At 50.9% G+C, this 24,879-nt stretch overlaps 1 long non-coding RNA gene and 1 pseudogene across 1 annotated transcript; one reads left to right on the forward strand and one right to left on the reverse strand.

The window, feature by feature from the left end:
• Positions 1 to 6,409: 6,409 nt before the first annotated feature.
• On the forward strand, positions 6,410 to 15,815 carry LOC117312111 (uncharacterized; annotated as a pseudogene).
• A 2,978-nt stretch (positions 15,816 to 18,793) lies between these two features.
• LOC141278504 (uncharacterized) lies at positions 18,794 to 20,141 on the reverse strand. The gene is made up of 3 exons (XR_012331267.1): positions 19,793 to 20,141; positions 19,377 to 19,550; positions 18,794 to 18,927 (listed from the first exon to the last, which is right to left on the reverse strand). It is a non-coding gene; the product is annotated as an uncharacterized lncRNA (long non-coding RNA).
• Positions 20,142 to 24,879: the final 4,738 nt, after the last annotated feature.

A 24,879-nucleotide genomic window follows, 5' to 3' on the forward strand; every position in this document is an offset into this window, starting at 1 on the left:
ATGTGACTTCTTCTAATGTGAGACAAAAGCATTATTAAACCTGGGTTATTTGTGGGGAGCGTGTTATTTCCAGGTGAATGCTCTTAGAATGTACCTGAGTTTATATGGGAGGCTAATGTGATCAGCATTGACCTGCGTTGAAGTCAGGAGGGCATTCTGGCCAGTCACAGGTGTATTGCTGCCGATAAAGACACAGCAGGCAACCACGGACAGGCTTCCTGGATAAAGGTCCACTACTGAGGCCACGTGGCCACATTCTGCCTGTCCCCAGAGCCCTACACGGTGACTGTGTGCCCTGGGGTGGTCTTGGAGTCCTGTGGGATCTGCTATTGAGTCGAGCAACACAGAGGCAGAAACTCTGCTTCTCTGGGCCTCAGTTTTCGTTGGTTGATTGATTTTCTCTTGTTTTTACTATACATTAGGGCTCCTTCCTGATCCATCCTTCTCTGTGCCTGGCTGAGGCTGGCAAGATGCCCAGTAGATGGAGGCGGAAAGGGCAGAGAGAGATTTCATTGGAAAACCTTCTCTGACTCTGGTAAGATAACCACGTACTGTCAGAGGTGTGGGTGGGGAGGTGTTTCCACATAAAACAGAACTGTTTTTATCAGAGAAGTGTTTTGGTTTTCTTCCTGTTTGACAAGAATGCACAGCAAGTATCATGGGTGTTGGTACGAACTCAGCACCCTGACCCCAAATATTTACATTCCAGGTGAATTACTCTCGCTCCCGTGTCTGCTGGGTCTGTTCGGGTACCAGCCTGCACACAGGAAAGAATGCCCTGCCTGGGATCCCAGAAGGCTCGGGGCCCCTGAGGGAGGTCGCGTGAAGCCTCTGACCCTACTTGCTCAGCGAGAGTCCTGAGAAATCAGAGCGATCCCGTGGCCCTTGCTCTGCAAATACGCAGCTGCAGCCACGGACAGACCCACCCAGCTGCATTCTGAGAACTGACCGCACAGCAGGACGCAGGTCTCAGGTCACATGGTGAAGCCCCAACCCCCCCCACCCCACCCCCGCCCACTGCATCCTTCAGGAAGGGCTGCTCCCAGCGTCCTAGAGGGCCAGATGCCCAGAGAAATCCAAGCCGCGTCAGTTCTGTAAGGCAGGGCTCTGGGGCTTCAGGGGGAACAGCAGACACCTTTGCTGGATCCCCTGCTCTGTCCTTCCCGCCCCCCCACACTGGCATCTCAAATTCAGCAATGAGAGCCCTGCCCATCCACCCCTCATATGTGTCACCAATAGGATTCGTGTTTCTATTACTCCTGCAGAAAAACCTGACGGCTCTCAGGACACCTGGGGGCCAGAGATGGAGGAGAGAGGAGAGAGGGACTTACACCTCTCCAACAACAGAAATGACACTGACTCTCCCACCCTGATCCAGGTGAGCCCAGGGAAGCCAGGGCCAGGCTGTTAGTTTTGTATCTCTGGCTCCAGACATGGGGATTGCATACAGCAGGTGCTCAACGCTTGTTCCATTGAGCTATTCCTTTTTTATTTGAAATAAGGGCATGCATTTGGCTTTGAAGAAAAGGCTCTTTTTTTTTGCTTTTGAAACTCAAAAAGAGATCTATAAGGCTATAATAATTTAGGCATGTTCATTTAGCTTGGGGCTTTCAGATAATTTCATAGCACAAGGTGTTTGATGTTCACAGTGGGCCCATTTGAGGCAAAGTACTAAAGAACACACACACACACACACACACACACACACACACACACACACATCCTAGACAGGCCATATTTTCTCAAGATGTCATCCACGTAAGATGCTCCATTATTTTATGTACATCTAAGCAAAAATAACGGCTACCAAATAAACTATGATATGCCATCATTTGGAAGATGTCTCCCCATTTCAGAGATGTTAAAATGTGGCCTTGAGTCAAGGAAGTATAGTTATTTATCTTGACTTAATGTGTACCATCATATATATACCTGAAATAAATTTAAAAACTGACACAGTAAGTACGAACTATGCAGTCTGGTATAGGTGACACACACCATGGGAGTTCAGAGGGGAGAAGTTCCAGCGGGTGCTGAGTCAGATCGAGGAAGGATTTGAAAAGAAGGTGACGTTATTTGGGCCCTGAAGAGTGACGCTCTAGCTGCAAGGAGAGGCCAGGAAGTGACATCATGGAAAATCCTCGGAGCAAAGGCATAGGGAGAAGGCCAGGGTGGGGTCAGGGTGGGGCGGGCATAGGCAGGGGCAGCGGGTGCCGGGGAGCCAGTCAGACTGACTGCAGCTCAGGTGTGATGGTGAGGATGACCACTCACCTGTGCCTGGGGTCTTCACACACTATCACATCTCGCCCATCACGCCCCACAGGTGACGCAGTTTCCCCAGGAGCACACATCGTGTACTCCGGAAGTACTCCCAGGAGAGCCTGGTAAAGGGCTGGGACAACCAGCTCAGGGGCCAGAAGAAGGTCAAGCCCCAGCCTGATCTCACAGGGGCACTGAGCGTACGACACATCTCAGAGAAAGAAGCTGGGTGCGCCCCTGTCAGCCTGACCTGGGAGCCTGGGTGGGTACAAATCCCCAGGCACTGCGGACTCACTAAGATGTGTGGCAAAGTGGCTCCTTAGGCAATCCTCCAAGGAGACCTGCGGATGACGACTGTTCCAAGCAAACCCACAAGGAAGCCAGGAGGTTCGCAGGTGTGGGGAATGGGGCTGGAGAGCACCTGGGCACGGCTCCAGTGGGGTCGGCCCAAAGGCATCATTCCCCTTGTACAGGTGAAGATGACGGAGGTCTCTAAGGCGACACTACTGGGGGCTAGAAACAGGCTCTCTGACTCTGAATAAATCACTTATCCTTTCAATGAGCAATTTTTTTCACTTTTTTTTGCTACAGCCAACTGCTGAGCAAAGGATTTGATTACACAGTAAAGAAACTTGAATTAAAATGGGAAAAACAGGACCATCAGTGAGCTGTGGAATTTTCCAACTATCTTTTTTTCCCTTTGTTCTACATTAAAATAGAAAGATATAGATAGATGATAGATAGATACATAGAAGATAAATAGATAGATGGTAGAGTGATAAAATAATACCATAAGGAAAGTATAAGACAAAAAACAAGTCAGAAAAAATATTTACAACTTGTACCACAGAACACGTGCTATATCACTAATATCAGAGCTGCCAAAAATCAGGGAAGAAAAACACCAAGACATCAATATTTTAAACGGGCTGGAGATATGAACAGCAGCTCACAGAAAATGAAATGCAAATGACCTTGAAAAAGATGCTCAAACTCATATTAAGAGAAAGGTAATATTTTCAAAACCACAAAAGATACTATTTCCTAGCTATCGGAATGACAAAAAGTCGAAAGCTTGATGACACATGCGGTTGGCAAAATTGTACAAAATAGGCATTCTCACACACTACTCGTGGGAGTGCACAACGGAACTACCCAATACAGAGGGCAGTTTGACAGGGTCTAGCGAAATTTCATGTTGATCCAGTGATAAACAATAAAATGCTAGAAAGGTATCCCAAAGATACACTGGCAAAATTAGTAATGATATCTATTCATTGCGGTGTTACTCAGAATAGCAAAATACAGGAGGAAAAGCAATTCTCCAGCAATAAACGGTGTTACTTTCATATATGGAGTGCTATGCAGCTGTAAAGGGGAGTAAGGAAGGTCTTGAAACCTGCTACAGTGTGCTCTCCAGGATGTATCAGTAAGGGAAAAATCAAAGTGCAGACCAGGGTGTATAACATGCTACCTTTTTGTAAGAAAGGAGAATAAACAAACAGATTTTTAGCTACATTTTTTTTAAATGGAAAAATAAATCAAAACTCAATAAACCATTACCCATAGGGGGAATTAAAAAAACAGGTGGAAGGGACTGGAATGAAAGCCAGACCTCTGTGAAGGCACCTTGCGGGGAGTTATTGAAGGTGGTTCTTAGAACACAGATTCCCATGGGGAATGTGATGGGCAGCCAATTAGCTTAGTGGCGGCAATCACGCTGGAGCCGCCTGGAGCTGACTTGTACCACATTGCAAGAGGCAAGTAGTAAATATTCAGGAATGTCGCAAGCTGGTTGTTAAACTACTGGTAACTTTGTACCGGACATGATCAAGGTGTGCCTGTCTGAGGACTGGCTCAGATCCAGGAGCTGGGAGAGGGACCAAACTTGCTACTGGGGTCGTTGTCCTCCCCTTCCTGACCAACCAGCTTAGATTTCTGTTATTTGGGGGGCGGGGGGTATTTTGGTTTGTTTTTACAGGTTTTTGAAGAGTAGGCGAGTGATATGTTGGGAAACTAGCCTTCCAAAAAAAGGTCGTGATTTGCAGTGTTTCCCAATTTCCTTGATGTCAATGCTCCCACCCCAGAAAGAAGAATCTTTCGATCAAGACAAGTGCACGTAGTAATAATTATCCCAGTCCTTCCCCCGCACCAGCATTTGCTCATGCAGCAATACTGGGGAAGGGGAAGGGTGGTTGAGCGCAGAGTTCACTCCTGAAACATCATTATGGGCCGTCGACATGAGAGAGAGGGAAGGGAGGTCCTTAGTGGAGTCCTGGCAACATCCAGCTCAGAGCGGGTCCACTGGGCCCACAAACCAACCCATTGGCCACTCCTGTGTCCCTGGAGGTATAATTGGAATGGATGTCCTCGGTGTTTAAAACAACTCCAACATTCATTTCCAGGCTTTGGAAGGAATTATCATATTAAGAAAGGTGAGCTTCTGAAACTGCTTTCCTCCCCCACCCCAAGTCAGGATAGGGATTCAAAATCAGCATTGCAACCTGGGAGCAGTGGCAGAAATTAGTGCTGCTTTAAAGACTAAAGGATGTGGGGGCGGTTCTTGGAATATCTCCATTCGCCGGTCGAGAGCCTGCAAAAACCAGTTGGGTCCTGGGAAATGACAGTGGACAGCTGCAGGCTCAACCAGGGAGTAGCCCCAGTTGCAGCTGCTGTGACAGATGTGCTGTGTTTGCTGGGGCAGCTTAACCGAGCATTCAACTTATGGATTTCATAAAACTTAAAAAGTCTATGAGACTTCCCTGGTGGTCCAGTGGTTAGGACTCCATGCTTCCAATGCAGGGGGTGTGGGTTCGAGCCCTGTTCAGGGAACTAACACCTCACCTGCCGCGGGGCACAGCCAAAAAATATCGGGCTGGCCAAAAAGTTCATACGGGCTGTGCTATACCATCTTACAGAAAAACCTGAACAAACTTTTTGGTCAACCCCATAAATAAATAAATTTTCAAAATACTAATAATAAAAAGTCTATGTATCAAACGACACTACCAAGAGAGTGAAAAGACGGCCCATAGACTGAGGGGAAATATTTGCAAATCATAATTCTGATAAGGGCCTAGTAACCAGAATACATTAAAAACTCCTATAACTCAACAACAGAAAGACAAACAATCCAATTTAAAATGGGCAAAGCACTTTCACGGACATTTGTCGAAAGAGGATATACCAACAGGCACAAGAAAGGAAGCCCAGTGTCCCTGGTCATTAGGGAGATGCCACTTCATGCCCACTAGGGTGGCTATAATTTAAAACAAACGAATAACAAACAAACAAACAGAAAAGAAATATCAAGGAGCATGTGAAGAAATTGGAATCCTTGTACATTACCAGTAGAAAATGTAAACTGGTACAGCTGCTACGGAAAATAGCAGTTCCTCAAAAGTTTCACACAGCATTATCATATAACCATCAAATCTACTTCTGTTTTATTTGTAAAGACTTTAAAATTTTATATTGCAAGTGTTTTCTGGTGGTTCAATATCTTCACTTTGTACCAAAAAGGTTCCTTTTGGGTTCTGATTGAAATCACATCAGCGACGGATCCATCCAGGGAGAGTGGGGATTCCACAGTCTCCAGTTTCCTGCCCACAACTCTCTCGGGTCCCAGGGGACACAGGATGTGTGTGTTCTTCGGTAAAGTTTACTATTTCGTTCACAACTTAATTTCCTAACATTCCTCTTAGGTGCTTTACAGTTTGGGCTGCAGTAGTGCTGGGCATCTTTCCCTGTTGTGTTCTCACACTGGCACAGCTGGTGTGAGGGAGGGGCTGCCAGTGGCTGGGAGTTTATCTCACGCCCAGCCCATACCTGGATGTGACTGAAGAACGGAGACAGCCACTCAGCAGAAACTTGCGTCGTATACTCCCTACAAGCTTTCTGGAGCCAAAGAACAGATGAGAAAACAGATTCTTGCAACATACTCACAAGTTTACTGAGTAGAAGCTGATTGTAGAAAACACAGCAGCCCTGATGAGGGGCTCGTGCAACAGCTCCAAACATCAACAAGGAAGGGCAGGCGTGGGAGCCTTCTGCTGGGGCCACGCGCACACCCTGGGGTGGGGGGGTTAAAAGCAGATATCCCCAGCACCTCACACACACTCACACCCTCCTTCAGCCCCCCTGCCCCACCATGGCCGCGTCCACCCTGTCCGTGTGCTCCAGCGCCCAGAGCTACGGCAGCGGCTCTGCCTGCCTGGTCCCTGTGACTCCTGCACCGGCTCCTGCTGGCAGGTGGACGACTGCCCAGAGAGCTGCTGCAATCCCCCCTGCCGCACCCCCAGCGGCTGCGCCCCGGCCCCCTGCCTGACCCTCGTCTGCGCCCCAGTGAGCTGTGTGTCCAGACCCTGCTGCCAACCAGCCTGCACCGGCCCCTGCACGGCCTCATGCCGCCAGCAGTCTAGCTGCCAGCCCCCCGCTGCACCTGCTCCCCCTGCCAGCAGGCCTGCCGTGTGCTCGTCTGCTGCACACCTGTCTGCTGCACACCTGCGTGCTGCGAGCCCGTGTGCTGTGAGACCGCCCCCTGCTCAGCCCCCTCCTGCTGCCAGCCCACCCCCTGCCCCTCGTCCTGCCGCAGACCCTCCTCCTCCGTGTCCCTGCTCTGCCGCCCCACCTGCTGCCCTGCCTGCTGCGTCCCCGCCTCGGGCACGTCCTTCTGCTGACCGGCTGGATCGTCTGTGCCCCACAAGCTGCTGTCTCTCAGGAGCCCCTGCCCCTCTGCTGGCACCAGGACCTCCCCTCTCCCCATCGCTTGACACTCAGTGGTTGCCCAGAGGGATTTGAACCTGCCGTCCATCCCACAGACCCCTCGACCAGGGTGGACTGCGGGCCCTGGGCGCCTCCTCTGCGGGTTGGCAGCTTGAATCCCATGTGACAAAGGTTAGCTGCTATCATCAATAAAACACTGTGTCCTCCTCAAAGACAGAGTCTCAAATCCGAGTTCAAGCAGCTGAAAGACCACAGGATCTGAAAGCGGGTGTCATCTGCACGCTCTGTGTCCCTTCCTACCCCAGGGCCCACCCTCCCCAAAGCCGGCAAGGGAGACGGGCATGGGGGCAGAAGGTTCGGACCCTGAGCGGGCCCTGGGCTCCTCCCATGCCCACCCCCCTGCCTGTGCAGGTTAAATGTACGTGGGGAGCTGCAGAAACCCTGTTGGGTCGGGATCTGAGAGTCCAGGACTAGCACCGTTGGAGGGAGGTGCCCACCCAGAGGAGGCCTGCCTGCATGCTGGTCTGCGTACGAGTTCCTGTGGGCCCCGAGGGCGGTGCAGGGTCGGTTCAGACATCACTCATTCTACTCAAGATTTCAAGGCCTGAGTGAGAAGGCACAGAGCAAAAAAGACACCTTGTGAACAAACCCTCAAGACAGCGGGGAGGATGAGCCTGCAGTCTCAGTGAACCACTAGCTCTAGAGTCAAACGGGCAGCAGTCAGACTGATAATGTCAGCATCCAGCACCCTACTTATCCCCCAGTCACGAGCAGGCTGATGGGGTCCGTAGGAGCAGAACAGTGGAGGCCAGGCAGGAGGGACCAGGAATTGAAGGCACCTCCCAGGGGGCTCCACCCCCACCCCAGCTCAGCTCCATCCAGGGAAGAGGGGACAGAGCAAAACCCGAAGAGGATCTTTAAACAGGAAATGGCCAGATTGCAAACCTGCCTCAGCTCTTAAATCTCTTGCCCCAGTTTATTCAAGACCTGTACCCTTTACCTGTTCATTCAAGTTTTAAGAAAATATAACCATCTCCTTATGGACAATGGACAAAGGCCCTGATGGACTCTGCATAGCACAAAGAGTTAAAAGACATAGAGAAGGTTCCACTTCACCCCAACCCAAGAAAAGTGAAGTACAGGGATGTCGACACACGTGGAAACCAGAACCCACAACCCACAGGGACACTAAATCGTCCATCAGAAGGATGAGCAGGGCGTCTTCGGGGTTCCTGACAGTACAGCAGTGTCGCCATGGACAACACGAGCAGGACACGCGGCCGCACGTGCACCAAGTGACACCAAGCAGAAAACAGGCTGACTGCTGGCGCTGCGGGTGTCCACGCCGGTCAGGCCACACCGCAGGCCCGCAAGGAGAGAATCGGTTAGAGACATCCAGGTCTCTTCTTTGGAGAGCTTGTTTAGAACATGTTTGTAACAAAACGACAATTCTAAATCCTCTGAGAGCGTCCAGATCTCAGGAGAGCTCCTCCGTCACCGTGACACATCTATCACCCACGTGACTAAGACACGGACAGTCACCACCCTCAAAGGCATCCCATGAAACAGGAGCAACCCGCGAAGCCTTTCTCCCCTGCCTGGTGGACAGCCTGGGGGTGTCCGGGAGGGTGTCGGAAAGGCCAGGAGGTGACATAAAATGGCCTGGCTTGGATACAGGTGAAAATAAACAGGCCTGGCAGGGAGGTTTGGTTTGAAAGCAAGCCTGGTGAGAAAGTGCTGGAGAAGTGGGTGCTCTAAGAATTCCTTCTGCACTTCACACCGTCATGATCATGTGACATCACAGTGATGGAAGTTTCTAGATATGGGCCTTCCAACAGGAAGGATGCCCTGAAGGCACTCCTTGGACTATTTCTTCGTTCCCAAAGAGCTCCCCGCCGGCACCCTACTGTGGCAAAAGCTTCTTGGGGATGGTGCCTTCTCTGGGCATCCCCTCAACGCCCTCCCCAGGATGGCCCCAGTGTCCTTGCTCCTGAGGGGCCCGCGTTCACACCACGGAGGCTGAGCCGGCACTTTCTGGGCCATCCCACATGCAGGCCTGCACCTTCCTCCCATAATCGCCGTGATTCCGGACACGAGTGGGGCCTCTGTGCACAGTGAGCTCGTCAAGTGTCAAGTGAGGCGGGATTCTCAAATTGGACTCTCCTGGTTCCTCAGGAACAAGAGGTCAGATGTCACAGGACAAGGGGAACGGCGGCGCGGCCACGCGGGTTCACGAAGGAGGGGCTGGACTCGTCTTGCAGCTTTGAGCTGCCCCTCTGGTGGGTTGAATTGTGTCCCCCCACAAAGATATGTTGAAGTCCTCACTCCCAATACCTCTGAATGTGACCTTAGTTGGAAATGATGTCCTTACAGATGTGATCATGTTAAAATGAGGCCAGTGGGGTGCGCCCTAATCCAAAGACATATGGCGGTGTCTTTATCAAAAAAAAAAAGGAAACTCTGGACACAGAGGCGAGAGCAGAGGGAAGATGTTGTGAGGGTGAAGGCAGAGATCGGGGTGATGCCTGTACGAGCTGAGGAACCCCAGAGACGCCAGCAAACAAACGCCAGGAGCCGGAAGAGGGGATGGATTCTCCCTCGCTGCCCTGGGAAGGGACCAGCCCTGCCCACACCCTGATCTCCAATTCTGGCCTCCACACCGGGAGACCATACATGGGTGCTGTTCAAGACAGTACCCTGGCAGCGGCCAGGCAGCCCAGCTTTGCAGAGGCTCCCCCTGCACCACAGCCCGCAGGCACCCGGCACGCGCTGGCCCTGCAGCCATGATGCCCACGAGGAAGGTCAGCTCCCCTGAGGCAGTGGTGAAGCAGGAGCCCGAGAGGAGATCGGCGGGGCTGTCAGCTAAAACGCCTCCTGCAAAAGTGGAAACGAAGTCAAAAAAGTGGCTGGAAAGAACATATCTTCAGCCAAAAAAAGTGCAAACAAAAGGGAAAAGGGGAGCAAAGGGAAAACAGGCTGAAGTGGCTAACCAAGAGACTAAAGGAGACTTACCTGCAGAAAACGGAGAAACTAAAAACGAGGACAGCCTGCCCTCTGATGAAGGAGGAGAGAAAGAAGCCGAGTCTGGTTAATATCACACACACCCCATCCTATCAGTGGTCCCTGTCTCCCTTCTTGTACAATCCAGAGGAATATTTTTATCAACTATTTTGTAAGTGCAAGTTTTTTAGTAGCTCTAGAAACATTTCTTAAAAAGGAGGGAATCCTACCTCATCCCACTTTTTTTAAGAGTAAATGCTTTTTTTTTTTTAGTTTCCCAAGGAGAATTGTATGGATGGCACTAGTTTATTTCCCTTCCAAAATAACCAACTGAGGGCTTCCCTGGTGGCGCAGTGGTTGAGAGTCCGCCTGCCGATGCAGGGGACGCGGGTGCGTGTCCCGGTCCGGGAAGATCCCACATGCCGCGGAGCGGCTGGGCCCGTGAGCCATGGCCGCTGAGCCTGCGCGTCCGGAGCCTGTGCTCCGCAACGGGAGAGGCCACAACAGTGAGAGGCCCGCGCACCGCAAAAAAAAAAAAAAAAAAAAAAAAAAAAAAAAAAAAAAAACCAACTGAAGCTAAATGAAGTAAACAGTCTCAAGTTTTTATTGTTTTCATAATAAAACAAAATATGAAGCTGAGAACTGGATCCCTTGGCCCTTTCTCTTCTTATCTCTTCCCAGTTCAAAATGCCTGCACCTCTGAAGAGCCAGCGTTCTCTTATCTGCAGTTGGGCTCAACGCATTCAAGCCTCAGCACAATCTTCTTTGTAGTTTCAGCCTTTTTCCGGAAAATCGGCTCAGTCTGCCCACCATAGCCACTCTGCTTCTGTCAGGACGCCGCTGTCCCTGGGCACACAGAGAATCCTTGCCCTTGTACTGTGTCTCTTTGTGGGGCCGGTGGGTTTTAGGAATGCTCACCACGTCTGAGAGAGCACTGTCGGCGCGGAAGGAAGGTGAATGTCTTTTTTTAAGGGGTGAAACCACTTGCTGTTTATTGTTTGGTACAATGAGAAAATAGTGGGATATTGAATATGGGAGGCTTTGACTGTCTTGGGTGTCAGCTTAACATTCCACAGATGGGGGGTAGCTTTTATATCCTATAATACAAAGCATGCTACGTGGCAGTTTGGAGTCAGTTGCGCATTTAATGTCTTGAACACTTTAAATTACCTCTCTTCTCACGTTGTTTCTGGTAGAATTGTTTCCTAAAGCAAACCACTCACCCCTTGATCTTGGCTCTCCTGGGCAGAGTTTTGTGCACTCTGTAACAACTTTGGTCGTGGCAGTCCAGTTCTTCTAGTAACTTTGTTAATGTGCTGTGAACGATTGACAATTTGAGTATGTAGTGTATGTGATATTAAACTGTGAATTAGTGGACCAAACGTAAGGTAGATAGCTAGTGGGAAACAGCTGCATAGCACAGGGAGATCAGCTCGGTGCTTTGTGACCCCGTGGAGGGGTGGGATAGGGAGGGTGGGAGGGAGATGCAAGAGGGAAGAGATATGGGAACATGTGTATATGTATAACTGATTCACTTTGTTATAAAGCAGAAACTAACAAAAATAAAAAAATAAAAAATAAATTGTGAAATAGTGGGACTTGCGATGTCACAGCATATCAATATTTGAAGCTATTGGTACTTGATATCCCGTCAAGGAACATTGCCTCCCGATTTCGAGCTGGAAAGTCACTGGAATAACTGTTCAGAAAAGAATCACAACGACATGATGTTTTAGATTTTTGGTACATACGTTAAGAATTGTCTACAAATTGAAATGTCTGTGTGCTGAGCCTCAAAACAACCAGCAAAATTTAAATTATGAAAGAAAAAACAATAAAAAAAGACAGTACCCAGTCTGTGTACTTTGCATCCCTGGACATTACCCCAGCCCCTCCCCAACTCCAGCCCCCTAGACAGGGTGGAGAAGCCAGGAGGGGGTCTATGTGTCACGGGTCCAGGCCTGCGCCTGCCGGGGTCAAGAGCCATCCCTGGAGAAAGATGTGCCGTGTCCCCTCACCCTCCTGAGGAGGAGGGACTGTCCTCTGCAGGCAAAGGAGGGGCTCCCAGGGGGTCACCAGGAGCGTGGCAGAGTCCCCTGCAGGGAGGCCCACCACTGCCCGCTGCCAAGGTGCCCAGAATCTGCGCTGGACGCTCAGGGGCAGGGTGGCCTGAGAGTCCCCACACGTGGGAGAGAGGACAGGGCCAGCTCTGGCCGGGGGAGAGAGCCTGGAGCGGGACAGACCTGGGCAGAGACATCATCAGCTACAGCGAGCGCCAGAGAAGGGCAAGGACCCGCTGGCGGGGCTTCCTCCCCCGCTGGGGGCTGAGGGTCCTATCGCCCAGCAGGAAGGGCCCCCGAGGAAGAATGGCTCCAAGACCACACAGCAGGGCGAGGGGAGCTGGCTCCCCTCCTTCCCTTCATCCCCCCACCTCTGCCCACGGCCCTGATGGTGCAGCTGGCAGGACCGCGGAGGGAGGGTGGAAGTCCGAGGCTGTGTCGTCAAGAGCTGGACTGTCCTGCGGCTGCCCTAACAAGCGCCAGGGACACGTGGCTGAGACAACGCACAGTGTCACCCCACAGCTCTGGACGCCAAATCCGGAGCGAGTCTCACGGGCCACAGTCACGATGTGGGCTGCCAGCTTCTCGCCGCAGGCTCCGGGCAGAGTCTGATCCTCGTGTCTTTCAGCCGGAGGCACCGCGTCCTCAGCTCGTGGCCTAGCGTCTGGCTTCCCTCTTCCCGCGGCCTCCCCTTCTGTGGCCGAGTCTCCCCAGCCCCTCTCCCAAGTCCCCCCCGATGACTCAGGACCATCCCCCATCACAAGACCCTTACTTTACTCCCGTCGGCAAAATCTCTTTGCCGTGTGAGGGGACGCATCACAGTCTTGGGGTCGGGCCGTGGGCATCTCTGGGGGACCACGGAAGGTCCCCTCGAGGCTCTTTCCCACCCATCAGGAGGCAGAGGAGCCCTGCTTGCCAGTGGAACATCTCGTTTCCATTTAGACTCGGGGTGGGGGGACGCGGGGCACCACGTATCAGCTGCTGAGCAGAAGAGCTTTTCACCTAAAAGGGGTCAGTTCGGGAAGTAAGTGACTTGCCCTCAATCCACGCAGAGCAGGGTGAGGACTGATCTCGTAAGTTCGGGGGACGGAGTGGGGTCCCTCGGGCTGAGCGCTGGGAGCTTGCCCCTCGGCCGAGAGGCCGCCTTCCCACGCTCGGGCACCCAGGGCAGGGCAGGAGGGGGCCACACACACAACGGGCTTGCAGCTCACAGGCACACACACAGCAGGCTCGTGGCTCACAGGCACATGGCAAGAAGGATGGCAGACGCTGGGCACACAGGAGGCCAGCTGGCAGGCCTCAGAGCAGCTGGCGTGGCACACGGTGGCGTGGGGCTGGGTGCGGTCAGGGCAGAGGATAGGGCTGGTCCGGAGGCTCCTTCCCTGGGGCAGCCTTCATACCCGGGCTGTGGCATCCTGGCCACGAGGCACCCGGGTGTCTTCTTCGTGGCGGCCTGTTGTCTTTCCTCCTCGTCCCCCACTCGGGTCTCTTCCTGGGGTTTCCAGTGGCAGTGACTCAGTTCAGGAAGCTCCTTCTCAGCTGGAGGTTGACGGTGACCCAGTGGCCCTGTGATTTCTGGAATCGGAGCCTGGGTTGGATGGGGAAAGGCCGTCAGTTGGGGACAGGGGCCCCACTTCATGATTTTCAAGGCCCTCCCCAGGTTAAACACCCTGTCCTTTGTCCACAGAAGCAGAGTCACACTCACCGCACCAGCGTCCCCCCTTGCGATTTGGAAACTCAGTGATCCAGAAGGTTCTCCCTCAGGGTCGGGCGCCTCACCGGGGGCTGTGGCCACGTTATGGCCATAATCGTAACGGCGGGGTTCCAGCTTTGTGCCCGAGCTGAGCTAAGCATTTTACGTGGACTCTCTCGTAACTGATCAATTATCAATCCTGCCACCATTCAAGGGCAGGCTCTGCACAGATGTTCAATCAGGAAGATCTGGAAGGATCCCAGGACGTGTGCACGTTCTCACCGCTGCAAACGGAGAAGCAGGCATTGAGGCTGCCCAGCCTCACTCTGGAATCCATGGTCTTTCCATTGTGCCTAACGGTTCTGGGACCTTAGGGGTGGTCTGAGATTCTTGGATCTGTAAACTGGAATATTTTAAAATCAGATTTGGGGATTTTGTCCAGTATTTCCTCAAAATATTCTTAGGTTTCAATGTCATTCTCTTCTCCTTCTTGGGTTGAAATTCCTTGTGTGTTAGCCCTTCTGATATGGTCTCATAGGCCCTCTTCATTTTTCTTAACTCTTTGTGCCTCTTCTTCAGATTGGATTCTTTCTACTGATGTGTCTTCAACTCACCGAATCTTTCGTCTTCCATCCATGATCTGAGCCAGTCCCTCTGCACCCGTTCCCTAGCACCTCTTGCTGCTCCTGGAACACGCCGGTTTCTGCAGCAGGGTCCTCACAGCCCCTTGACTGCCACAGCCTGGAGCACCGTCCCTGACCCTTCACTGCACCCAGTGCCAGTTCAGCATCACCGCCTCCCCGAGGCCCCCAGACCACCCACCAGCACCCACTTCTCTCTGTCTGCTGAACCTGCTTTCCTGTCCAGGCCTCAGCGCCCCCTGGAATGATTCCATGCATTCATTTTCCATTTATTCACCGCCCTGGAAAGCTCGTGAGGCCGGACGTCTCTGTTGCCTGCCCAGAGCATAATCTGTTGCATGAACAAATCAGTTCTTGTACGATGACGTAAGGCAGAGCTGGCAAACTTTCTGTAAAGGGCAGAGGCTTTGCAGCCACACCGTCTCACTCACAACGACTCAGCGCTGTCGGGGAAAAGCAGCCTTAGAGACAGTAAACGCACGGACGTGTCTGTGCCCCAGAGAACTTCATTCACACGCAAGCAGCAGGACAGACTTGTCTCGCAGACAGCAGTTTGCAGACTCCTGCTTCAAAGTTTTCCTGTGTGAAATAAAAACTCAAAATACATGACGGCCTCAAAGTCTTCATTGATGGCATGAGATAAAAGGGTGCTGCACTCTGAGTGGATCCTGGGGTGCTCTGTGCACAGAGATGGCCTGGAGAAACACCACGAACCCCACGGGAAGGCAAACCAGAACATCCTGTTTGCAGAAGGAGGAACTGGCCTCAAAGCCAAACTAATTTATGGTGGAGAACAGCACAGGGAAGCGCGTCCCAGGATAATAAGATGCTGGGGAAGCACGATGACAGCAGCCACGAGGAAGTCAACAGCTGTGCTTCTGTGTCGCTAGGACGCCCACAGCCCGGGTATAAAGGCCCCCGGGGCGGCAGCCTGCAGACATCACCACCCTCCTCCCGACACCAGCCCAGCCCCACGCCACCGTGTGCCACACCAGCTGCCCCTCGGGCTGCCAGGCTGCCTGCCGTGTGCCCAGCTCCTGCCAGCCGTCCTGCTGCACGTCCAGCCCCTGCCAGGCGACCGGCATGCCCGTGAGCTGCAAGCCAGTTGTATACGCGCCCGTGAGCCGCAAGCCTGCCGTGTGTGTACCCGTGAGCTACAAGCCTGTGAGCGTGGCCTCCTCCTGCCATTCCTCTGTGCGCCGCCAGCCCTCCCGCCCCACCCTGCTCTGCAGACCCGCCCCCGTAGCATCCCTTCCGGCCTCTGATCACGAGGCTTCTCCCAGCTGCTCCCAGCGCAGACGGGGCCACACCTGTACCCCTCCCGGCACGAGTGCTCAGTGGGCCTCCAGGTTCTGCACGTGGCAGACGACAGGCACGCTCGGCCAACCCTCTGAACTCGGGCGAGGAGGAGGCAGGATGATCTGGGCCCTTCTGTGAGCTGGCGCATGCCCCCTGGGAAGCCCTGGTCCCCAGGGTCCTCCTCTGTCTCCAGCAGGAAACCACGACCCACGTGAGCCAAATAAACCATGCCTTCTCAATGCAGCCTGTCCCCCTGTTTTAGCTTCACATATTTTTGAAGCTTCCTTCCTGAAAGTATATCCAAATCGCAAGCACGGAAGACCCTCCTCAAAGAGCCCTCTTCCCGATGGCTCAGCTGAAGGTCCTTGGTGGGTGGAGGGTGGGGGAAGGTGTGTCCTCACGTCCACCACTCGAGACTCACATTGTGGATGGGGAAGGATTTCCCCCACCCCGAGTGGGGCACGGGAAACAGGCCTGGGTCCAGGGTCCCACCTGGTGCCTAAAGGATGTCTATACAGGGAGGGCTGGAAACATTCACACAAACCCACCACACACACAAAAGGGGGTCCAGCCATCCCAGGGAGAAGAGGCAGAAGTCCGAGAAAGCCTCATCCCCAAGCCCCAGGCACACAGGGCCTGCCAAGGCTGACCCTGGGCCGGGACCAGAGACCCTTCCCTGCCCCCTGGCTCCAGCCTGGCCAGCACAGATGCCTGAGCAACATCGTTCTCCACCAGGGAAAGGCAGATGCGTGCAGAGGGCCCTTCTGTGTGCCAGGCATGTAGGACAGCTGAAAATATAGGACAGAGTGAAATCACTCTGCTCCCCAACGCTTATCCTAAGCAGGAGGCACAGGTCCCCACAAGGAATCTGAAGTTGCTGATACCCTGAAGGTCCTCAAATAATAATAAAACCCAATCCAAGGTCAAAGCAAGTAGATTCAACCCTCCCCTCACACTGACGACCTGACAGAAGAGACAAAACATACCCATTCCCAGAAGGAAACATTGTTTATGTCCATTTAAATTAACACATATCCGTTATTCAACAAAATTAACAGATATACAAAAAAGCAGGGAAAAATCAATCCATTGTCAACAGACAAAGCAATCAACACAACTAGACTGAAAATGACCCAGATGTTGGAGTTGTCAGAATGAAAGTTTAGAATAACTATGAGTAGTGAACTAAGTGAGACAAAGAAAGACAAATACTGTATGATCTCACTTCTATGTGGAATCTAAGGCAAAAACAAAACTCATAGATACAGAGAAGAGATTGGTGATTGTCAGAGGTGGGGAGACGGGTGGGCAAAATGGGTAAAGGGGATCAAAAGGTAAGAACGTCCAGTTATAAAACATATAAGTCCTGGGGATGCAATGTACAGCATGGTGACCATAAGAGGAAACACATTTTGTTTTAATTATTTACTTTTATTTAAAGAAATAAAAGAGAGAATTATGAAAGCAGAGTGATAGTCTATTAAAATAGGAGAAAGAAACAGACTTCAGGAGAAACAAATAGAACTTCTAGAAATAAAAAGTCAAGTCATGGAAATTAAAAACTCAGTTAAACAAAATATTAGACACAGCTGAAGAGAGAATTAGGAAAATTAGAAGGCAGTTGCTCCATATCGCTTATCACTTTCTGGGAGTTGCTTCAGCTGAAGGCTATAGTCTTGACCATGGTCAGACTGCCTTTTCAGGGAAACTCACATCTAATAACTGGTCCAGGATAACAAAAACCTGGGCTGGCGCCCCAGCTCAGGACAGCTCCAAAAGACCCTCCCCTCCACAGATGTTGATCCTGAGAGAGCTCCCTAATAAACCTAACATCTGGGCACCTCTGTCTTCAGCAAAGGATCTGGAAGCAATGGCAGCCCTGTAGCAATGAGTGCCCCAGGATCTCACATGTGGTTGCTAAATCTCATTTCCCACTAAAAAGGACCAGGTGCTCCCTGAAAGAAAGGTAGGCTACTGGGGCAGGAAATGAGCTTAACGAGTCTGGGACAACTTGAGCCCCCAAGTAAGGAAGCTCTCCAAGACTACTGAGATTATACAACAGGACACAGGAGCCAACCTGAAGGGGCTTCCACTGATGTGCACTGAAGAAGGAGTAATTTCATCCTCCAAAAGAATAACTCCTGCTGTAGAGTGAAACACACCAATTATATAAAAATACTTAAGTGCATAAAATACACAAGATTTTATGCATATAAATATATACATAAAAATATATGAGTATATATATACGTTTATAAGCATGTATGTATATAATTAGAGACCTATAGAGGTTACTAGGACACCAAAAATTATTCTGAAAATTGATTAGAAGGACAGAATACATCATGTATCTGGACTTTCCTGGAAAAAGAGTATTTTAGGGTAACCAAATAGGTGTGGAAGGAAAGTTCTTTATAGAAGAATTCCAGGTTATAAATGTAGAAGGGGTGATAAACTTAGATAACCGCCACCTTGCAATGCCCAGTGACATGATAGATCAAAGCCCAGATTCTCAGTGGCTGCTGAAACCGAGCTGAAAGGCTGGCGGGGAACAGACTGACAGCAGCCATCCCGGGGATGACAGCAGCCCCCAAACCGAGGCACCCAGACATCATCTGCCTTTTGATGTCATACACTTGGAAGCACACAACTCCTGTGAAGTACCCTCGCCAAAGGAGTTGAACCTGCATTTCAGCCTACCCACAGGTCTCCCATTCTACAAGAAATACAGGAGATGGAGGATTCTTTTAAAGAACATCTAAAGACACAAACAACCTAATCCAGAATGTGGAAAACTCTTCAGGACAAATAACTGAATTTCTTTAACAAACACACGCTGTAGGAATTGCTGTCAATCAGAAGGGACTGAAGCAACACCCACATGTTCTATGTGAGCCCTGTTTGCATTCTGATCTGAAAAAAACAGCGCTTTAAATGTCTTTTTTTAAGACAATCAGAATAAATTGAATAGAATAGGTATCAGTTAACCACTGTTTACAGCTCAGGATTTCACACTTGTGTAAATGCTCATAGTATATACATTACATAAGTCTAACAGAGTTGACTGGAAAAAATGCACAACTTGAAAGTCGAGAATTATGTTTTATTTGGTGGACATGCCGCATACTTCAAGCCTGGGACGCCGCATCTCAGACCACGCTGAGCGACAGCTCCGAAGAGGCGAGGGGGGAGCCAGGATATGTAGGAGTTTTTGCAGCAAAGACCAGGTAGTTGGACCATCAAAAGATTACTGTTAATTAAAGAAAATCAGACATCTCAAGTTAAGGAATTTAGCGCTTTTCTATGTATGGGGAGATGCAAGAGTCTGGGCTCACTGAAATCATTCCTTTGATGTGCACTGCAGCTCTCTGGGACCAGTCTCCTGCTTTTCTCCATCCCAAACCCCCACAGGGTGCACAGCTGCGGGTGGCTTCCCTGGCCGAGAGGTGGGCAGTGGGCAACCCGTTGGTCTCCATCCCGAGCTCCCTCAGGGCTCACCATCCCAGCTGCTGTAATGTGATGGCTTGATGGCTACAGCATCTTTTGTTTACTGATATGGAAGGCAAAATTATTCATTCACAATAGACACATGTCTATCCAGACACACACAGCTTTTTGTAATGTACTTATACTTAATCAATTTGCTCCTCTTGGTAAAATATCAAGGGCTTCTGCCCACCTCCACACACATAGACCTACCTCGTTCTTCTTAATGCCTGAGTAGTATTTCATTACACAGATATGCAGAAATAACGGCATTCCTCTATTAATCACTTTCATCTAGTCTCCTTTTTTGGCCGTTGTTGCTATTACAATGTGGTCATAAACATCGTCACGCATATCTCTGCGCAAGGATTTCTGTTGGGCTGATTCCTAGGAGAAAATATCCACTTTTCAAAGGAAGTGGAAAGGACCTGGAAAGACCCCTGCCCCAGGCTGCAGTCAGTGTATACACAGCAGAGCTTGATGGAGTCCAAAACCTGGTCTGTGTCGGTCTGTCCAAAAGCTGATCACATCTTCCATCTCCTGCCCTGCCTCCTGCTCTGGGGACTCTTTTAGACGGTGCAATGAACTGACTGTAAAAACCTGGGAAAGGGGTTGCAGCAGCATCCCACCTGGTTGACAGCCACTGCAAATGTCTGCAACCTGCAGTCAGTGAATCGGGAGATCGCCAACCTCCCCATGTTTGAGCGACATTTCTCAGTTGGAATCCAGCAAACTGATGGAGCCCGTCGCCGCCCACTCGGGCCGTCCCGGCAGTAACCAGCTGATGGCGGAGGATGAGATGGCGGGCATGGAAGAATTCCCCTCGGGATTACACTTGGTAACACACACCAGCCGCACCCAGGGGCTTCAAGTTCTCTTCCATTGAATTGAGGACTCAGGGGAAGAGGGGACAACGATGCCTCTTGAGTGGGTGGCCCCGAGAGAGGCTCCCCTGTCTTGTCCCCTTCCAGGGGGCAGTGGGGCTGACCTGGAATAAGAAGGCTTCTTTTCTGGTATCTCCCCCAACCTGTTTTGTCCATCTCCGCGAAGGAGGCGTTGCCTAGCAACTGGAGAGGGGCAATGACGTCCTTGGACTATTCTGTTCCGCGCCTGTGACACTTAACTCTGGTTGATTATTAGCACACGCACTGGGGAGGCGACAACCAGCCTTAGAGAAAAACGAGTTCTATAAAGTCACCAAGGGGCAGAAAAGGGACTTCTGGCCTGGCTTTGGGATGGGGTCTGGCCCCTAGGAGATTTTTCAGTTCTCAGAAAGAATCTTTCTTCCTAAACCTACAAGATTCCTTGGGCAAGAGGACAATAAGTGCTGAGAAAAGTCTTTGAAATATGAGCCATTCCATTTACTTTCTAATCTGCAAAGCTGCACGGCAAACGCGATCTTTGCTGGCCTCCCTCCCTTGACAGTTATAACCTTTATGCTTTGTAAGTATATTAAGCAACTGGAAAATAATATCGTGTAGGTAACTATGATATACCATTAATGGGCCTTCTGTATCTTTTTGTATAAGAATGTGTTAATAATTTACATTTTAACTCAGTACTGTTGACACAGTGGTAGAAAGACTTTTCAAAGAGCCGTTTCTATCACCAGGTAAATAATCCTAGATAAGCTTTGCTTACCCTGAGACTCAGGTATCTTGGAAACTTTAAGGTATGCCCTTTGGCTGCTGTCCTCCCATAGTAAATTGGCACAAGAAAAAAAAAAAAAAGCCACCCACTTGTTCATACAGAGGAGATGTCAGGCGCATTCACATAACTCATGGTTCTGGACTTGTGGACCAGGAATGTCGCCTGCCATTTCAGTAAACAAAGGATGTTGTGGCCACCAAGTCAGCAGCCATTGCAGCCACCAGAGACTGTGCTTCCTGAGGGGATTCAGGATGGAGAAAAGCAGGATACTGGCCCTAGATCGTTAAGGTGCCCATCAAAGGAATGATTTCCATGAGCCCCGACTCTTGCATCTTCCCATACAGAGAGATCATTAACTTGAGGTGTCTGTTTTTCTTTAATTAACAGTAATCTTTTGATATTCCAACTACCTAGTTTTTGTTGCAAAAACTCCTATACATCCTGGCACCTCCTTGATCTCTTCAGATCAGTCCCTCAGAGCATCTGGGAGGCTGTGTCCCTGGCTTGAAGTTCTCAGTATGTCCGCCACATAAAACATAATTCTCAACTTTTAGGTTGTGCACTTTTTTTCAGTCGACAGCCTCAACGGAGGGCAAGAGTCGTGCTTGCCCAGGGCTCGGGACAAACCTCAAGGATTTCTTCAACCCTGCCAGTCAGAGTTCCTATAAAAAGGGAGGGAAAGAACTGACCCCACCTCCACACTCCCTACAGTGGGAACCACTGTTGAGATTTTGGTGTGTTTTTTAAAAATCCTTTTTCTGTATTGCGTGCGTATGTTGGTGGGGGTGGAGAAGAGTTTGCTTCTTCTTGTTATAAAGATGGGGCTGTATTGTTGGTATAGCTTTGTTTCCTGCTTTTTTCTCATACGTCTCGTTTGTGACATAGACCTATTAGCAGAATGAATTGCTATGGTGGCCATCAGCCTCCTGTTTGCAGTCCACGATGTTGTCTACATCATGCTTTGCTATTTAAAATAATCTGCTGTATTGGAGTAGGGAGGACCCTGAAAAATAACAAATCGGAATTTGGATTTAGATGATAGTGGAGGGACGCTGCAAAGCCCCGTCGAAAAAGGTTTGAACTTGGGAGCAGTTCACGTCTGCTCTCCTCAAATTTCAGGCTGGTGTTTCTGATCATTTCTGTGATATTCTAATATGTTTGCAGGGTGTCAACTTTGACCCTTTTGGTCAGATGACCAAAACCCCAAGTATACACTGGGATCCCTGCAGTAGCTTGTCTGCTCTCCTTGTTTTCTCCACTGGAGTCTTGATTCCCTTCTGGGTAAAATCCTGGCATTTCCATCATGCCGCCTGTCGACTGAAAAAAAAATACAGAACCTGAAAGTTAAGAATTATGTTTTATTTGGTGGACTTTCTGAGGACTCAAGCCCGGGAGGCAGCCTCTCAGATAGCCCTGAGAAACTGCTCCAAAGAGGTCAGGGAGGAGCCAGGGTACATAGGAGTGGTTTTTCTTTAACCTTTTTTTAAAACTTTTTTTAAAAATTTAAGTATAGTTAATTTACAATGTGGTGTTACTTTCAGGTGTACAGCAAAGTGATATCTATATACACACATATACGTTGTTATACAGGAGTTTTTGCAACAAAAACCAGGTAGTTGGAACGTCGAAAGATTACTGTTAATTAAAGAAAAACCAGACATCTCAAGTTAATGAATTTAGGGTTTTTCTGTGTAAGGGAAGATGCAGGAGTCTGGGCTCATGGAAATCATTCCTTTGATGTGCACCTTAATGATGTGGGGCCAGTATCCTGCTTTTCTCCGTCCTGAATCCCCCAGGACGCACAGTCTCTGGTGGCTGCAGTGGCTGACGGCCCGATGGCCACAACATCCTTTGTTTACTGAAATGGCAGATCTGTCCACACACCTCTTGGAGCTGATGACAGGCAGCTGTGGCCACAATAACCTACCCCCCAAACCAATGAAGAATGAACAGGAGACCCCCTCACATAGCGCCATCAGCCAGGTGGGGCGCTGCCTGTGACCCCACCCACGGGAGTGGTTATGGGGTGAAGCACGTCCCCCAAAAGAGATGCTGCAGTCCTAACTCCTGGTACTCGTGGGCGTGACCTTGTTTGGAAGTAGGGTCTTTGCAGATGTCACAGAGTTTAGATGAGGTCATGTTGGATTAGGGCAAGCCTATAACAAGTGTCCTTAAAGAAGCAAGAAACGTGGACAGACGCAGAGGGAGAAGGCCTTGGGAACATAAGGCAGAGACTGGAGTGAAGTGTCTACAAGCCGAGGACACCAGGGACTGCCAGCAGCCCCCAGACGCTGGAAGATGCCTGGGAGGACTCGCCCTGACTGGTTTCAGGGACACCTTGATCTTGGATTCTGGCCTCCAGAACCGTGAGGCAATAAACGCCCATCGTTTAAAGTCACCCAGTTTGTGGCCCTTGGTCACAGCAGCCCCAGAACACTGGTAAAGGGGTGGTAAAGCAGGGAGTTTGGGGGACAGCATCCTGTGTCTGTAGGAACCTGGGATCCCGGGTCTCAGTGGGGACAGAGGGGAGAGAAGCTCACGGGCTGGGAGTGGACCCCTCAAAGCAGTGCCTCAAGGAACCCCACTGGGGGGTGGGGGTCTCTCAGCATCCTTCCTCCAAACCACCGCCTGGGGGTTCCTGAGCCCCATGTGCCGTCCAGCAGCAGCAGTGGGCCTGCGTCAGCAACCAGTGACGTCACTGCCCCCTTGATCCCGTCACCAGGGCAGCCTGTGGAGCAAGGGTGTTCAGCGTGGCTGGACCTCGGGTCCTGACCCCTGTGGGTCCCTGGGAGAGTCCCCTGGAGTCGACAGTGACAGAGCAGCTGTGCTGGGACGTTGAGCCATAGCGTGGAGGGAGTGACCTCGGCCAGGGTGGCCAACCTGATGGCCTGTGAGCCCTCAGAGCAGGCCCCGCCCCGCCCCCTCCTTCTCAGGCCCCTGCTGACCTGCACTCATGGGCTGCTGTGAGAACCACAGCCCCAGGGGACAGGATCCAGCCTCGAGATGCAAAGTCCCTGAAGTCCCACTCCCGGTAGGATTCAGACTCAAACCGACACTCGGGGTCAGGGCGACGACCTCCGGTCGCCATGTGCGGGCCACCAGAGCGTGGAGCACGCCTCGGGCTCTGTCCCCGGAGGGACCCTGGGCCCTCCAGAGTGTGACAGCAGGAGGGGAGGAGGTGGAGAGAGGACCCTCAGCCCGAGGTGCTCTCCAGTGTACCCAGGACCCTCAGCCCGAGGTGCTCTCCAGTGTACTGAGGTCCTCCGTGGCTTACTTCGCCAGTCTACACCTGCTCCCTTGCAGGTGTCCCTGGGTTCACCTGCAGCACGAGACAGAGGTCACAGGCACCCAGAGCCTGACGACACCACCAAGGGCACCTCTCCGCCTGGCAGCCACCATCCGTGAAAGGCTGAATGATTGTCCCCCAAAGACACCCACGTCCTTCCTAAGTCCTGGAACCTGTGACTCTGACCTTATACAGCAAAAAAGGACATTGCAGATATGATTCAGCTAAAGCTCTGAGATGAGGAGATGATCCTGGCTTATCCACACGGGCCCTAAATGTCCTCACAGGTGGCCTGACAAAAGGAAGGCAGAGGGAGATCTCACACACACACACGCAGAAGAGGAGAAGGCCATGCGACCACGTGGATGAGATTCATGTGCTGGGGCCGCAAACCAAGGATACCGGGCAGCCTACAGCAGCTGCAGGAGACCCGGAACAGCTTCTCCCCTAGAGCCTCCGGAGGGACCACAGCCCCGCTGGCACCTTGGCACGCCTTGCCAGCGCAGTGATGGTGATTTGGGACTTCCGGCTTCCAGACTGTGAGAGAACACATTTCTGTTGTTTTAAAACCCCTCAGTTTATTTTTTTTAAAAATATTGAAGCGGAACCTAATGTTTATTTCTTTTAATTAATTTTTATTGGAGTGTAGTTGATTTACAACGTTGTGTTAGTTTCTGCTGTAGAGCACAGTGAATTGGTTATACATATACACATATCCACTCTTTTTTTAGATTCTATTCCCATATAGCTCATTACAGAGTATTGAGTGAGGTGCTTTCC

Source organism: Tursiops truncatus, chromosome 4 (genome assembly GCF_011762595.2).
Source record: "Tursiops truncatus isolate mTurTru1 chromosome 4, mTurTru1.mat.Y, whole genome shotgun sequence".
Classification (NCBI taxonomy): Eukaryota; Metazoa; Chordata; class Mammalia; order Artiodactyla; family Delphinidae; genus Tursiops; species Tursiops truncatus.